The 17,574-nt window shown below is 36.5% G+C and overlaps 1 long non-coding RNA gene across 3 annotated transcripts in view; it reads right to left on the reverse strand.

Moving 5' to 3' along the window:
* Nucleotides 1–237: 237 nt before the first annotated feature.
* LOC111769114 (uncharacterized) overlaps nt 238–17,574 on the reverse strand; it is a 50,273-nt gene continuing 32,936 nt past the window's right edge. Inside the window, exons 5-6 of one of the 3 annotated variants that reach the window (XR_002801889.2) lie at nt 17,137–17,192; nt 570–872 (exon numbers count right to left, since the gene is read on the reverse strand). This is a non-coding gene — a long non-coding RNA (uncharacterized lncRNA). Of the gene's footprint in view, nt 873–16,001; nt 17,193–17,574 lie in introns of those variants that run through there. The other 2 variants (XR_011428883.1, XR_011428884.1) reach the window with 2 other exon arrangements.

Consider the following 17,574-nt stretch of genomic DNA (forward strand, 5'->3'; position numbering starts at 1 on the left):
GGAGACTACTGGTTCTAAAAGTCACTTAATTAAAAACAATTCATTTAATTTAAAATAAAATTGAAAACCACTATTTTGAGTTTTCTTTTTTTTCATTGTTTCTTACTCATAAACCCACAGTGCTCTAAGACTCTTACCTAGAAGTCTTCATTAGTGCAGCCTGAAGAATGGAAACATTCGGCACTAATGCTTGAAAATGTCTACAATAAGAAAGGATTAGTACCAAAAATTGCTGTAGGATTCACCAAAGTGCTTATATTTCTTTTAACTGAAAAGCTTATTTTCCAATTTAAAAGACATTTGAAAATTAAACATTTCCTTTTTCCTACTGAATTGTATTTTTTAAGGCAATTCTTGATCTGCACTTGGCCCTGGTAACTATCAAACATCGACTCGTTATCTCCACCCAGAACTTGAACCCATTAAGGGAGTAAAGCATTGTTATTTCATGATTCTATAAAAAGCTCACTTACAGAAACACCTGCTACAACTCAAGTATTGCATTGAGCATTCTGAGGTTGCCAAATGAAACTAAATGGTGAGATTAATAATTTTGGAAATGGTTGTTTTGTACTCCTGAGGTGAATCATTTTTTCTGTCCTTTTATTAAGCACATTACAAAGACTCCAGTGTTCACGGGTCTTCCCTTTACTTCCCCAAATAACAGTAACCAAAGTCTCTCATTCCACTTGAACATGATGTTCAATCTTTTACAGGATCCTCTCTCTAAGTATTTTTAATGGTCCCAATGATTGGACATAGACGTTCTGCAAGTCTGTGTAGGTTGTTCTATATCCATTGTCAATTCAGGCAGATGCTCCAAGGATCTCTGCTGCCGCACCTCTCCAAAGTCCAGCCATCTTCACTGGAGACTAGAACGTTATAAAGGGGAATTTAAAGTCAGACAAAGAAAACTTAAAATTGGATATCAGCTATTTCTACTTCTAGAGAGAATTGGTCACAGCTCTTCACCGGAAGTCTCTCAACTCATCTTCTCCTTCTTTAGTGTCACGGATCGCTGCTATTTTCAGGGTCCATCTTATCTATTATAGACAGAAACATCCCAAAGGGGTCCTCAGCTTCCATTGCTCCCCCAGCTCATCAACATGAGATCATACAATTTGCAGAGACACCACTCTACCCACGTCAGAGTCCAGGCTTCCCATTAGAGAACAGCTGAGTTTCTCCTGTCTGTAACTTCTCCATCCCAAATGATATTTTGGATTTACCTACAGATAACTTGAAGGGGCATTAAAGTTTTTCCCAAAAGAAAGGCACAACCCTGACCAAAAGATAATTATGTGTCCCCCCCTTAAAGCAACAGAGAAAATCACTAACAGTTTTAAAATAGTAACCTAATAGTTTGAATGAATGAATTAGATCTACAATATGGATAGACCTAGAAAATAGAAGACTGTTGTAGAATAATAATGTGAAATAACTTATGTAAATATATTTTATATAAATATACAAATTGACAGTAATCTACAGAGACATGAGCAGAGAGGGTCATCTATCTTAAAACATTGGTTGTCTTTGGGGAAGAAGAGAGGAGAATGGGGCTGAGGATGTGATATAAATGGGGCTTCAACCTAATCTGTAAGATTTTATTTTTGAAAATAAAATGAAAACAAATACGGCAAAATATTAACATATTATGAATGTAGGTGGTAGATAAAGGAATGAATCAATATATTTAGCAGTTCTGGTTCTGGTATGTGCAGAGTAGCTTGTAGCAGAGAAACCCTCCCACAGAAACAATCATAAACTCTGGCCAAGATATAAGAAGTAACTATTCAGAACCACTGTAGAGTGACCAGAAGAAGGTAGAAACTGGAAGAAGGAAACATATTGTGTGTAATCTCAGTGTATAAGGTTTTTCCACTAGGATATTCCCTGGTCTGCATGGCTCACCAAGAATTCAAGCAGAAAGCTACAAGCTTGTTGGTCTGAGCTGTGAGAGGACAGAGTTTGGCTCCCAGGATCCTAGTGGAAAATAATAAACGGAAGACTGAAAGAAGTTAGCAGAGATTTGATCTGCACCCTGTGAGGAAGAAGAGTCTAAAGTGTAGAGCATGGGTTTGGTAAACATCTTGAGCTTCCCACATACTCACCCAAACAAAACTGAACACCAGTCTTCTACCTAACAAACTTAAAATCAAATTTCAGTTTATCATCCAGTAATTTAATTGTCTACTGTGTTATTATATACTAGACATAGTGAATGATACGTTATAGAGACTCTGGATTCTATCATCTTCCTCTGAAGTGTGTTGATTTGTTTTTCTAGCAGGAAATTAAACTACTATGTGTGCAAACCTCAGCTCCCAGGCAATCCCTCAGTACTGGTGATGGTGATGGCAGCAGTGGATGAGCAGAAGGAGGGGAACGCTTCTTGCTGACCAGATGGCCTGATTCATGGTGGTACTAATAACGCACAAGGAATCCGATTGCTTTTTTCTCTCTCTGTCCTATTGCTGCTTAACCCCAGAAGCAGAAGCTGTTGTAGGAAATGTGCAACAGAGTGGAGAGACTAAAGCTCTTACTTTCCTGCTGGAGGAATGGGAAAGAGAGGTGGAGACTCGCAGCCAGAAAGAGTCAGGCACATTACAAGAAGGATGGAGCTAAAGAAAATGACCTCTTAAGGTTGTGTATGAACTCTTGGGCTCCCTTTAAAGCTGTAAATGTGTGGCTCTAACCCCAAACAGCATACCACAGGTTTTGAGAAGTGAACTATAAGGTAGATCACTGACTGACCAGATCCAAGACTGGCCACTGGTGATACACACACAGTATGGATCAGAAAAGCAATACACCAGCTTTGAAAACTAAACTGATGGGAAGCCACAGGTCACAGAAGGTGAGTGGGACCTGAACCTAACCAGGTTGACAGTCTGCTGGAAAAAAATTACCATATGATTTAAATAAGATCTACAGTCACATAACAGAATATTCAAAATTTCAATACATTCCAAAATTATTTGATATACAAAATGCTAGGAAAATCTCAACATCTAGCAAGGAAAAGGAAATTGGTAGATGCTAACCCCAAGATGACATGAATGTTGAAGTTATTAGACAATACGTATAAAGCAGCTATTATAACTGTGCTTCAAGAAGTAAAGGTAAGCACTCAGGAAACAAATAGAAAGATGGAAAGTCTTAGCATAGAAATAGAATATATAAAAAAACCAAATATGAATTTTAGAACTAAAAAATGTAATAACCAAATTTAAAAGTTCACTGAATGAGCTCAATAGCAAAATAGAGAAGATAGAGGAAAGTCTTAGTGAACTCGAAAATAAATGAATAGAAATTACCTAATCTGAATGAAACAGAGAAAAAAGATTTTAAAAAATAAACAGAGACTCAGGGACCTATAGAACAATATCAAAAGATCTAACACTCATGCTATTGAAATCCCAAAAGAAAGGGAGAAAAAATGAGGTACAGAGAAAAATATTTGAATAAATAATGGCTGAAAACTTCTTAAATTTGGAAAAAGATACAAACTTATGATTCAAGCTCAGTGAATCTCAAAACAGGATAGATTAAATGAAATTTATGCCCAAACATATCATTATGAAGCTTCTGAAAACTAAAAATCAAGACAATTTCTCGAAAGCAGCCAAAGAAAAGTAATCCTTTACATAGAGGGCAGCAGCAACGTGAAGGAGTGTAGATTTCTCATGAGAAACCACGGATGCCTGAAGGACACAATTTTTAATGTGCTGAAATAGAATTGTCAACTCAGTGTTCTACCTCCAGTGAACATATCCTTCAAAAATGAAGAAGAAATTAAAACATTATCAGATGAAGAAAAACTACAAAATTTGTCAACAGCAAACCTACACTGAAAGAAATGCCAAAGGAAGATATGAAGAAAGAAGGAAAATGATCTCAAAGGGAAACTTGAAGTTTTGGAAATGAAGGAAGGTCAACAGAAATGGCAACTACCTGAATAAATATGAGACTATTTTTCTGCTAAGTTCTTTAAAATATTTATAATGGATGAAATAAAAAATGATAACATCCCATGAGGCCTCAATGTATGTCAGTATAATGCATATGAAAATAACCACATTAAGGAATCCAGAGGATGGTAAGATTTTTCTATTCCATGTGAAGTGATAAAATATTAATTCTAAGTAGACTGTGAAAATTTAAGTATAAATATGTTGTAATCTCTACAGCAACCATTAAAATACATACACACACAGAGGCATAGTCAAAAACTCAACAGATAAATTAAAAAGGAATACTAAAAGGGGCCAGCCTGGCGGCATAGTGGTTAAGTTTGCTCACTCCACTTTGGCCACCTGGAGTTCACAGGTTTGGATCCCATGCGCAGACCTAGCACTGCTCATCAAGCCACACTGTGGTGGCATCCCACACAAAATAGAGCAAGATTGCCACAGATGTTAGCTCAGTGACAATCTTCCTCAAGCAAAAAGAGGAGGATTGGCAGCAGAAGTTAGCTTAAGGCCAATCTTCCTCACACACACACACAAAAAAGGAATACTAAAAAATATTCAAATATCATGAAAGAAGGCAGGAAAGTAGAAATAGAGGAATAAAAAATTATAGAAAACAACAGAAAAAAAATTATAAAACAGTAGACCTATCTGTTTTAAACATATTTAAAAATTTTAAACATGTAAATAATTACATTAAAAGTAAATGCTTTAAATGCAACAACTTAAAAATGGAAATTTCAGAATATACAAAAAAAGACACAACTATACACTACAATAAACCCACTTTAAATATAAGTAAGTTAGAAGTAAAAGAATAGGAAATATGTGACATGCAATACTAATCAAAATAAAATGAGTGACTATTAATAACAGAAAAAAAGAAACCTTAGAGCAAGAAAAAGTTACCAGGGGTGAGGAGGAGCATTACCTAATGATTAAAGGGTTAATTTGCCAAGAAGACATAACAATCCTAAACGTTCATTATCCAACAACAGAGCCTCAAAATATGAGACAAAAATTGATAGAATTAAAAAGAAGATTCCGATTGTAGTTGGAGACCTCAAAATTCTCATTCAGTAATCAATAGAAGAAGAAGATTTTAAAAGTTAGCAAAGATGTAGAAGAACAGACTGATAGATAAATGGGGCTGATTAACATTTATAAAATTCCACTGAGTGACAGAATACACATTTACTCAAGGGTAGATGAAACATGGTCCAAGATAGACCGTATCCTTGGTCAAAACAAACCTCAATGAAATTTTTTTAATGAAAACATACAAAATATGTTCTCTGATCACAATGGGATTGAACTTGAATTCAACAACAGGAAGATAAATAGAAAATCTCCAAATATCTGGTAATTAAATAACACAATTCTAAATAATCTATGGATCAAAGAGGACATTTCTCAAATCAACAATATAAAAATCTACCTTAAGCTGGAAAAAAAAAAGACCAAAATATACCAAAAGCCAGCAAAAGGAAGGAAATAATGAAGAGCAGAAACTGATGAAATTGAAAACAGAAAAATAATACAGAAAATCAACAAAACCAAAAGCTGGTCCTTTGAAACCAATGATAAAACTAATAACCTCTAACTAGACTGACAAAGAAAAAGACAAGCCACAAATTAACAATATCAGGGCCAGATTAGGGGATATCTCTACAGCCTCTGCAGACACCAAAAGGAAAGAGAATGCCACCAACAACTCTACACACATAAATCTGACAACTTAGATAAATGGACCCATTTCTCAAAAAACTCAAACTACCACAACTCATCTAATCTGAAAAATATAATTTGAATGAGTCTATACCAATTAAAGAAATTTAACTCATAGTTTATAAACCTTTCTAAAATGAAAACTCCATGCCTAGATGATTTCCCTGGTGAATTCTACCAAAGATTTAAAAAAGAAATAACGTCAACTCTGCAAGTATCTTCCAGAAAATAGAAGAGGAAGTAACACTTCCCAACTCATTCTGCAAGGCCAGACTTACTCTTCTACCAAAACCAGAAAAAAAGACAGTACAAGAAAAGAAAATTACACACCAATATATCTGATGAACATAAATGCAAAAATCCTTAACAAAATATTAACACATTAAATCCAGCAGTATACAAAAAGAATAATACACCACTACTGGGGGGGTTTCCCCCAAGAATGTCGGGTAGATTCACTATGTGAAAATGAATCAATGTAATCCATCATACTAACAAGCTAAAGAAGAAAAGCCACATGATCATATCAACTCATGTAGAAAAAACATTTGAAAAACTTCAAGCATCTTTCATGATGAAAACTGCCAGAAAACTAGAAATAGAGGGGAACTTACTTAACCTGATAGGCTTGACTGTCTACATAGAAAATTTGAAGGGATTTTTTTAAACGTTGGGGAAGCTCCTAGAACTTATAAGTAAATTTAGCAAGATCTTAGGATACAAAATCAACATTCAAATATTAATAGTATTTCCATATGGTAACAAATAATTGGACAGTGAAATTTTTGAAATTATCATATACAACAGTTCCAATAAATAAACAAAAATCAAAGAAACAATTAAGTATAAATCTCGAAAATATATGCAGAATCTGTATTCAGAACACTGATAAAAAAAGTAAAGGAAGTGTTAAGTAAATGGAGATATATGACAAATACTACTCAGCAATAAAAAAAGAACAAAGGGGCTGGTCCCATGACTTAGTGGTTAAATTTGGCGCTTTCTACTCTGGCAGCCAGGCTTCAGTTCCCAGGCACCAACCTACACCACTCATCAGAGGCCATGCTGTGGCAGGAACCCACATACAAAAAAATAAAGGAAGGTTGGCACAGACATTAGCTCAGGATGAATCTTGCTCAAACAAAAAGAGGAAGATTGACAACATCTGTTAGCTCAGGGCAAATCTCCCTCAGCAAAAAAATCTGAAGCATGCAACAACATGGATGAATTTTTAAAACATTATGTTGAACGAAAGAAGTCAGCCATAAAGGAATATGTTCTTTATTATTTCATTTACATGATGCAAAATTAAGCTATTTCTCAGAACAGTGGTTGCCTGTGGAGAGTGCTGATTGTCTGAAAAGGAGCATAGGGGAGTTTCAGGGATGATGGAAATGTTTCTTATCTTGATTTGTGTGGTAGTTAGACAAATGTATTCATTCATCAAAACTCATTCAGTTTTACACCTTGGACTCGTGAATTTCACCATAAATAAATTTTATCTTGAAGATTATTTAGTAATCTTCTCCTGCTTCTAGCCATGAAAGCTTCAGAAATCTTGGAGTCCAGTCTCTAAGCTCCTTATTACAAACACAGCTAAATCCTCTGCATAATCTGTTACTGAACATCCCAGGAAGAATATGTTCCCATTTCTTAATAACTTAGTCTATGTGGCCTCGCTAAGAAATTGCATACTCTGAAGACAATTTTCTAGGCCATTCTTTCCATTAAGAGAATATGTTTAATTACTCATACAATTAAACGCAGATTTTTTTAAATGATTAGGCTCGAGGATTAAGTTGGAGTCCTAACTTTATAAATTTTCTGAAGCAGCTCCTCAACAAAATTTCAAGCAGGTCCAGGGGGGAACTGTCCATGAAAGAAACCAGAAGAGGTAGAAAGAATAGCACTGATATTTGGACAACTAGCTCCTGACTGAGGGTTTGAAAATGGAATGAACTCCTCAGGAACTCCAAGAAGCTGCTGGTGAACCCGCAGGGACAGTGCAAAGGTGGTGGCACAGCTTACCAAGACAGCTGGTAAGGATGAGTAGAATTGTTTTATTTCTACTTCATGATGTTGCACCTGCACCTCTCTTCCACATAGGTCACCACAGAACAAAAGCGCCCTTATTAAAAGAATGAACTCTGGGTTCCCACTGGGAAGGAAATTGGCCTTCCGCATTAAGACAGCCTTACATGTTGGTAGTGAGAAGCAGACAATTTCAGCAAAATGCTACATCCTTGTATTTACTGTTTATATAACATGGCCCCTTTCAAACATATATTCATCCCTTTCGAAAAGCTTTTTTGAAGTTTGCTAACTTATGGCCGCAGGTCCACTTCCCTACGCTTTCCCTGATGAGTGTCACCAGTTCTTTGCTCTCCCCCCATTTAAGTATCACAGACAGGATCCTCCACCTCCACTGACATCAAGGCAATTTTCAGAGAGTCCTAGGTCTTAACTTAGACATAAATAAAATCTTTAATTCTGATACCCATGCTTTGTGGTGGCAAAAATCTGTGGAAACTGAGTAAAGAAATAAGTTTCACATTTGGTTTGACACAATACAGAACAGAAACCAGCTACAGGATAGCAAGATGATTCATGACCCAATCCAATTAATTCAGAGGAAACAGCATTTTGGAGCCATGGGTGACCACAAGAATGTAAGAATTCTACAAACAGGCAGAAAGTTTGGGGCAAGAGATTTTTACGTGGCTTGAAATGGAGAGTGGACAAAATTCTATTTCTAGTGTAACCATCTGGCATGGGAATGACATGCTAACTATGCCCACGTTAATTAAGAGGACCTTTCAAAGATTCCACAGGGCACCCTTCCTCCTCCTGAACAACAGCAGAAGGATTGTTCTGGCTTATGCTGTGCTTAAAGAGATTATTTGCATTCCTATCTAGGTTCCAGGGCTCCCAGCACCCACCAAGTGATTTAGGCAAAATTTCTGGTGCCAGTTAATTAATACTTTCTGAACAGCTTAGCCTTAATAAAAGAAAAAAAAAACAATCAAAAAAATACTTTCATTATTCATCTCAGTAATACCAGGAAGGAAAATTCTATTTCTATGCCAGTATGTCCAACTAACATTGAAAGAGAGGTTGTTGGACTTGTTTGTTTGATTGGTTTCTTCTTCCAAGGGGTGGCAATACTTCTCAGAGTGGTAGGAAGAATGGCCTTGGCTTCACCCTAGTTGAGGTTCAGTGAATGTGACTGTGGCCCTTGTAAGTGCCTTGATCTAGGCAACAGGCAGTGAAGAAAAACAACCATTATTCAAAGAGAAAAAATATAGCAAAACTTGCAATTACATATTGGGAAAAATAATTGCAGCCTTTCTTGAATATTCAGCAAAGAATCTCCATTCTGATAATTCTGAGTCAATGTTCTCCTTTTCTTCATTGGCTGAGTTTATATGAGTAAAATAAGATCATGAAGGACATGGAAAATCTAATCAATTTGGCTTACTATAAACAATCTATTTATTCTACACAAAATGACGTATAGGGTTAATTGGCTAAATATAACTTGTAATTTGTAAACTACTTGTTGCCTGGGAATGCAAAGTGATACCATAGAAAGTGTGAAATCAGTAAAATATCTCTGGTTGCCCCACATTTGCCTTTCTGTGATTTTTTTCCACAACCCCCATATCCTTCATCTAGACACGCACCATCCAATATGGGGGCCAGTAGCCATGTGGCTATTTAAATTTTAATTAAAAGTAAATTAAATTTAAAATTCAGTTCTCAGTCACACTAACCACATTTCAAGTACTCAATAGTCACATGTGACTAATAACTACTGCATTGAATAGCACAGATATACAACATTTTCATCATTGCAGAAAGTTCTAATGCACAATGTTTGTCTAAACTCAGAGTTTTTGCTATCTCTCTCTGGCCAGGCTTCTCCCTGTGCAGGTCATTCCTCGCCAAACATCTCCCCATGCTTTTCTTCCTTCCACTTCTCCTACTCTCCTAGCTTCCCTGAGCCTTCTCATGGTTCCCTATAGAAAGCACTTTTTTGTAATTCTTTCCTTGAACCCTTCCTCTCAACCCTTCCTCTCAAACACAACTTGATAAACCAATCCATGTTTAGGCAATTTGAGTTGATGTGTTCTTTCTCCAAAGTAACACAGTTATATTTTATCAGAAAGCTCCTGGAGATGTTGTGCATTTACACAAAGGGTTGACATTAAAAGTGGTGGCTTTAAGCACCCTGGTAGCCTGGAAACTTTAGGTTAACAGACCATGGAATGTAGGAGCCTTTATCAAAGCCCATTACCCTGTCAGGCTGCTAGCCTACAATGGCCTTGGGTTGCTATGTTGTTTTGTCTCCTAAGAGAGCTGGGCTATCCCTAAGTGTCACAACAAAAGAGGTAGCATTATGCATCTGAAAAGGACTAGGAGTAATAGGTCAGAAGAAGTGTATTGGTTTTGCATGTAACTATGAAAATTGTTAGAGTTCAAGGTGGGGTTTTGGTATCGTAATCCATTTGCTCTTTGTCCAGTCTGAGTTCCCTGGCAAGACATCAGACAGATAATGATTAACAGCAAAATAAGCTTGACAAATGTTCCCTTCTGCCCCAACACAGGGCTCTGATCAAAACTAGCTGGCAAGTGCAGCTTTGGCCAGAAGATGTTAAAAAAAGAAGGAAGGAAGGAAGGAAGGAAGGAAGGAAAGAAAGAAAGAAAGAAAGAAAGAAAGAAAGAAAGAAAGAAAGAAAGAAAGAAAGAAAGAAAGAAAGAAAGAAAGAAAGAAAGAAAGAAGGAAGGAAGGAAGGAAGGAAGGAAAGGAAGGAAGGAAGGAAGGGAGAGGGAGGGAGGGAGGAAGGAAGGAAGGAAGAAAGAAAGAGAGAGAGAGAGAGAAAGGAAGGAAGGAAGGAAGGAAGAAGGAAAGAGAGGAGGAAAGAAAGAAAGGCAGACTTCTCACCCTCTAATTAAGAGATGATCAGATGTACAAACAGATTCTAGTTTGCCCTGTGGGTCCATTCACTGGGTCAGAGAGAGGCAAGGGGCTGTTGTGCCCGGGGAACAGCTCTTCCTTGCCTGCTCACTACAAGCTGCAAGAAGTCAAGAGAAATCACCATCTCCAAGGAAGGCCCTGGCTCTCTTAACATGTTCAAGAAAGAAGGTAAAAGAGAGGAGTGACATCAGCATCATGGTGGAGTGAACTCTTCCCTTAGACTCTCCCCTCAAGATACAATGCTAAGGACATTCATAAACCAACAGAGGACATTCACACAACTCAAAAGACATCTGAGAGATCCACACAGCCATACATCTGAAGGTGGACCCCTGGGAGGAAGTGGAAGGAGTTAAGGGGAGCTCCTCTCTCCCCTCCAGCAGTGACCCAGGGTGTGGGACTGCATGCACCTCTGAGAAAACGGGGGGAGGGGTGGCTTGCTTCAGGAACACCTTCTCTCTCCAAGTTCTCTCACAGCCCATAGGAAAGTTCCACACAGAGGAGGCTAAGCTATCGCAGGGGTGTCTTTATCAAGCCAATACCCCAGAAGAGCAGATAGAAAGGGTAGAGCAAAAATGTCCCCAGGATCATGCACATGAAAGAAAGAGCCCCTCCCCCTTCCAGGCACTCCAGCCCAGCTGGTCAGCCAGAGAGCCTGCACATATGTTAGAAAAGCAGCAGGTGAGAGTGAGCAAGCTGGCAATGGCAGATGGGCCACATCAGCATAGATTCCAAATGACAGGCACAGACACCAGGGATTGTGGCAGACTCAGAATACACAGCTCTTGACATGACCACCACCCCCAGTGGCGAGAGAAGGAATCTTTAGATACTATCACTATGTGAAGGCACAAATCCATGCTATCAAACAGTATGAAGAAATACATTAATATTCCAGACCAGAAGGAAAATGACAAACACCCAGAAATCAATCCTGAAGGCACAGAAATTTACAATCTAAATGAGAGAGAATTCAAAATAGCTATCATAAAAAACTCAACAAGTTACAAGAAAATACAGATAGACAGTTCAATGAAATCAGGAACAAAATTAATGAAGAGGGACAATTATTCATGAAAGAGATGGGAACTATAAAGAAAAACCAATCAGAACTGTTGGAGATGAAAAACTTGATGGATGAGATAAAGAAAAATCCAGACTCCCTGAATAACAGAGATGATATTATGGAGGACAGAATTAGCAATCTGGAGGACAGAAATATAGAAGTGCTTCAGACGGAGGAGGAGAGAATCAAGACTAAAAAGAAATGAAGAAATTCTCCAAGAAATATCCAATTCAATAGGAAATGCAACATAAGGATTGTAGATATTCCAGAGGGAGTAGAGAGGGAGAATAAAGCAGAAAGCTTGTTCAAAGAAATAATAGCTGAGAACTTCCCAAACCTGGGGAAGTAGCTGAAAATACATACAAATGAAGCTAACAGAACTCCTAATTCGATCAATTTAAAAAGACCTTCTCCAAGGCATATAGTAGTAAAACCGACAAAAGTTAATGACAAAGAAAAAATAACAAGGGCAGCAAAACAGAAGAAAATAACTTACAAAGGAACCCCAATCAGGCTTTCAGTGGATTTCTCAGCAGAAACCTTACAAGCTAGGAGAGAGTGGAACAAAATATTCGAAATTCTGAAAGACAAAACTTTCAGCCAAGAATATTCTATTCAGTGAAAATACCTTTCAGATATGATAGAGAAATAAAAACTTTCACAGATAAATAAAAGCTAAGGGAATTCATTGCCACAAGACTCCCTCTACAAGAAATGATCAAGAAGGCCCTTGTATCTGAAACAAAAAAAAGAAAGGTTTACAAAGCCTTGAGCAAGGAGATAAATAGGCAGACAAAATCAGAAAATTGCAGCTCTCTATCAGAACAGGTTAGCAAATACTTAATTATAACATTAAAGACAAAGGGAAGAAAAACATCAAAAATAACTATAATCTTGTCATTTTAACCACCAGCTCACAATACAAGATGGAATAAGTTGTGGCAACAATAACTTAGAAGGGGAAGAGAAAAGAGATGGAATTGGCTTAGACTAAGGAAATAAGAGGCTATCAGAAAATGGACTATCTAATCTATGAGATTTTTTATACAAACCTCATGGTAACCACTAAACAAATAATTAAAACACAAATGATAAATAAAGAGATCATAGAGAACTAGCAAAGGGAATTGGTAGTCCAAAGTACATTGGATGAGAAACAAGAGAAATGCAGAACAATCAAAAATGAGTGATAAAATGGCAGCATTGAGCCCTAATATATCAATAATCACCCTAAAGGTAAATGGATTGAATTCTCCAATCAAAAGACACAGAGTGGTAGGATGGATTAAAAAACAAAACCCAACAATGTGCTGCATCCAGGAAACACATCTCACCTCTAAGGAGAAACACAGGCTGAGAGTGAAGGGATGGAAGATGACACTTCAAGCTAATGGCAAACAAAAGAAAGCAGGTATTGCCAAACGTACATCAGACAAAGTAGATTCAAGATAAAACAGGCAATAAGACACAAACAGGGGAGTATATAATGATCAAAGGGATACTCCACCAAGAAAACATGACACTTATATAGATATGCACCCAACACAGGAGCACCAAAGTATGTAAAGCAACTATTAACAAACCTAAAAGAGGGTATTAACAACACAACAATAGTAGGGGACCTTAACACCCCACTTACATCAATGGATAGATCATCCAGACAGAAAGTCCACAAGTAAATAGTGGAACTAAATGAAAAACTAGACCAGATGGACTTAATAGATATATATAGAACACTCCATCCAAAAACAGCAGAACACACATTCTTTCTTCTCAAATGCACATGGAACATTCTCAAGGATAGACCATATGTTGGGAAATAAGGCAAGCCTCAATAAATTTAATAAGATTGAAATCATATCAAGGTTCTTTTCTGGCCATAATGCTATGAAACTAGAAACCAACTACAAGAAAAAAGCTGGGAAAGGGATACCTATGTGGAGACTAAACAACATGCTACTGAACAAACAATTGATCATTGAAGAAATTAAAGGAGAAATCAAAAAATATCAGGAGACAAATGAAAATGAAAATACACCATACCAACTCATATGGGATGTAGCAAAAGCAGTCCTTACCAGGGAAATTCATAGCAATACAGGCCCACCTTAACAAAAAAGAAAAATCTCAAATAAGCAATCTTAAACTAAACCTAACAGAATTAGAAAAAGATGAACAAACAAAGCCCAAAGTCAGCAGGAGGGAAATAACAAAAGCTAGAACAGAAATAAGTGCAATTGAAACAAACAAACAAAAAAAAAAACAGAGAAAGGATCAATGAAACTAAGAGTTGGTTTTTTGAGAAGATAAAAGTGACAAGCCCTTAGCCAAATTCACTAAGAAAAAAGGGAGAAGTATCAAATAAATAAAATTAGAAATGAAACAGGAGAAATTAAAACAGATACTACAGAAATACAAAAGATTATAAGAGAAGGCTATGAAAAACTATATGCCAACAAACTGGACAATCTAGAATAAATGGATAAATTCTTAGACTCATACAACCTCCCAAAACTGAATCAAGAAGAAATAGAGAATCTGAATAGACCAATCACAGGTTAAGAGGCTGAAACAGTAATCAAAAACCTCCCAAAAAATAAAAGTCTAGGACCAGATGGCTTCTCTGGAGAATTCTACCAAACATTCAAAGAAGATTTAATACCTATCCTTCTCAAACTACTCCAAAAAGTTGAAGAACACTTCCTAATACATGTTACAAGGCCAACATCATCCTGATCCCAAAGCTGGACAAAGACAACACAAAGAAGAAAAATTACAGGCCAATATCACTGATGAATATAGATGCAAAAATCCTCAATAAAGTATTGGCAAACTGAATACAGCAATACATTCAAAGGATCATACACCACGATCAAGTGGGATTTATATCAAGAACAGAACGATGGTTCACCAGCTGCAAATCAATCAGTGATATACCACACTAACAAAATGAAGAATAAAAACCACATGATCATCTCAATAGATGCAGAGAAAGCATTTGACCAGATCCAATATCCATTTGTGATAAAAACTTTGAATAAATGGGTATAGAAGAAAAGTGCCTCAACATAATAAAGGCCATATATGACAAACCCACAGCCAACATCATACTCAATGGGGAAAAACTGAAAGCCATCACTCTGAAAATAGGAATAAAATAAGGGTGCCCACTCTCACTACTCTTATTCAACATAGTGCTGGAGGTTTTGGCCAGAGCAATTAGGCAAGAAAAAGAAATAAAAGGAATCCAAATAAACAATGAAGAAGTGAAACTCTCACTGTTTGCAGATGACATGATGTTATATATAGAAAACCCTAAAGAATCCATCAGAAAGCTATTAGAAATAATCAACAACTACAGCAAAATTGCAGGGTACAAAATCAACTTACAAAAATCAGTTGCATTTCTATGCTCTAATAATGAACTAACAGAAAAAGAAGTCAACAATACAATCCTACTTACAATCACAACAAAAAGAATCAAAGATATCTGGGAATAAATTTAATCAAGTTGGTGAAAGGCTTATACAATGAAAACTATAAGGCATTACTGAAAGAAATCCATGATGACATAAAGAAATGGAAAGATATTCCATGCACATGGATTAGAAGAATAAACATAGTAAAAATGTCCATACTACCTAAAGAAATCTACAGATTCAATGCAATCCCAATCAGAATCCCAAAGAGATTCTTCATGGAAATACAACAAAGAATTCTAAAATTCATATGGGGCAGCAAAAGACCCCGAATAACTAAAGCAACCCAGTAAAAAAGAACAAAGCTGGAGGCATCATAATCCTTGACTTCAAAATATACTACAAAGTTATAGTAATCAAAAGAAAATGGTACTGACAGAGAAACAGACACACAGATCAATGGAATAGAATTGAAAGCCCAGAAATAAAACCACATTTCTACAGACAGCTAATCTTCAACAAAGGAATCAAGAAAATACGATGGAGAAAGGAAAGTCAAAACTCTTAGTTCATGACATACTTCTCCTTATAGGTCCATGAACCTCTTTTCTACTTATTTTGAAAACCCTGTTTCTTCTATTCTGACTTTACCAAGAGTTTAACAGTAGATATTGAACTAAATCAAATTCCTCTTGTTCATTTATTAATATGTTTTTCTTCCTGTAACCTATTATTGGATTATTTTGTTTGTCACATTCCTAGATTCGGTTCTACTTGTTATTTGTGTATTATTTGTAGAATATTCCTAGAATTGATTTGCACGTATTTTGTTTGGCTTTTTTTTTTTCATTTACAATTTTCCATGAAATTAGTTGTGTGGGAGTTTTTGTGGCCTTTGTTGAGCTTTTTAATCAGGACAGCTTACTCCTATTTTATTAAAAAAGAAATGGAGGTACGAAGAAATTGCATTTTCACAATTAGTTGGTAAACTATGTATGCCTCTAGCGTTGAATCATCTTCTCTGCAAAGTTTTTAAGAGAAGCAAGGTAACCTTTAAATTGAATGGTTTAAATGCTCTCTAGCCTTCAATTTAAGATTAATCTTCAAATTACATCTTATTCCCCAAGGGAGTTTTGCTCCACTAATGAGCGATACCTCAGTCAGTTTCTGATCAAGTTATCCTAAGTAAGGTAGAGACTTGACCAAAGTCATCCAGCAGCCAGAACAGCTCGCGCAGGATGGCCAACTAGAACTTTAATACTGTATCTTTTGATCACTGTTCTATAATTTAGGTCCTTTAAATTAACAATACTCACTATTCCATAAAGAAAATAATTATTTTCTTCTCAATCCAGAACACAGTTTTAGTCACCAAATATCAGAGGTAGTTGTTTAAAAGTTATTTATTCTGAGCTCTAATTTCCTTCTGCCAAAAAAAAATCTCTGTAGACTTCAATCATCTTCATGTTTAATGACAAGAATGCATTCCGCAGAAGGAAACTCAAGGTTACATCTTCCTCAGAGAGCATCTTCAGAGCACCGCTAAAAAGACACTATCTATATACATTTTGTGTTTTTATGTCTTTGTCAGATACTAATATTAGCAGTTCTACTTTGTACACACCAGCTCTTCTGTCTGTTCCCCATGGATGGAATTTACACTGGCATTGTGATTTATTTGAAAATTCATGGAATTTTGAGTCTGAAGACTGGCTTCCACTCTTTGTTCTTCTATTAATTAAAGTCAAGTCACTTAACTCCACCTTCCAAATGTAATAATAATACCTACGTACCTACTTGACAAGTTGTCACAAGAAAGAGATGATATAAAATATGTGAATATTCTTTGCAAGATGCAAAGAAGAAAATTCTAGTTATTATTTCAGTAAGCAATAATTCAAAATGACAGTAGCTGACATTACTGAATGCTTACTAATGTGAGAGGTTCTGTGCTAAGAACTTTATACGCACCATCTCATTTAAGACTCCAATAAACAACGAGGCAGACACTCTTCTTGGGTGAAGAACTACAGGATTAAAAGACATTAATAATTTTGTCAAAGAAATATAATCTACAGAATGGAGCCAGAATTTAAACCCAGGTCAAACTAATTCCAAAACTGCACTCTTAACCTTTGCTCTTCAGGTGCAAAGACCCCTAAGAATAATGCTACTTAGTATGGCTGAAATATGAAATTAATGAGCAACAATTTAATTCTTGAATTCTCAGAGTCAGGCTACATGAGGTAAAAGTCTACCGTCCTCCCGTTTCCTTCTTTTGTGACCCTTGTCTACGGTATGCTGGATATGCACTGTTTGCCCCTGAAGAACTTCTCTGCACTCCACTTTGTGTCCAGAAATGCTGGCCTGTATGGAGAGCATCAACAGACCCCCTTGCTCTCTGACCCT

This window comes from Equus caballus, chromosome 19 (genome assembly GCF_041296265.1).
Source record: "Equus caballus isolate H_3958 breed thoroughbred chromosome 19, TB-T2T, whole genome shotgun sequence".
Lineage (NCBI taxonomy): Eukaryota > Metazoa > Chordata > Mammalia > Perissodactyla > Equidae > Equus > Equus caballus.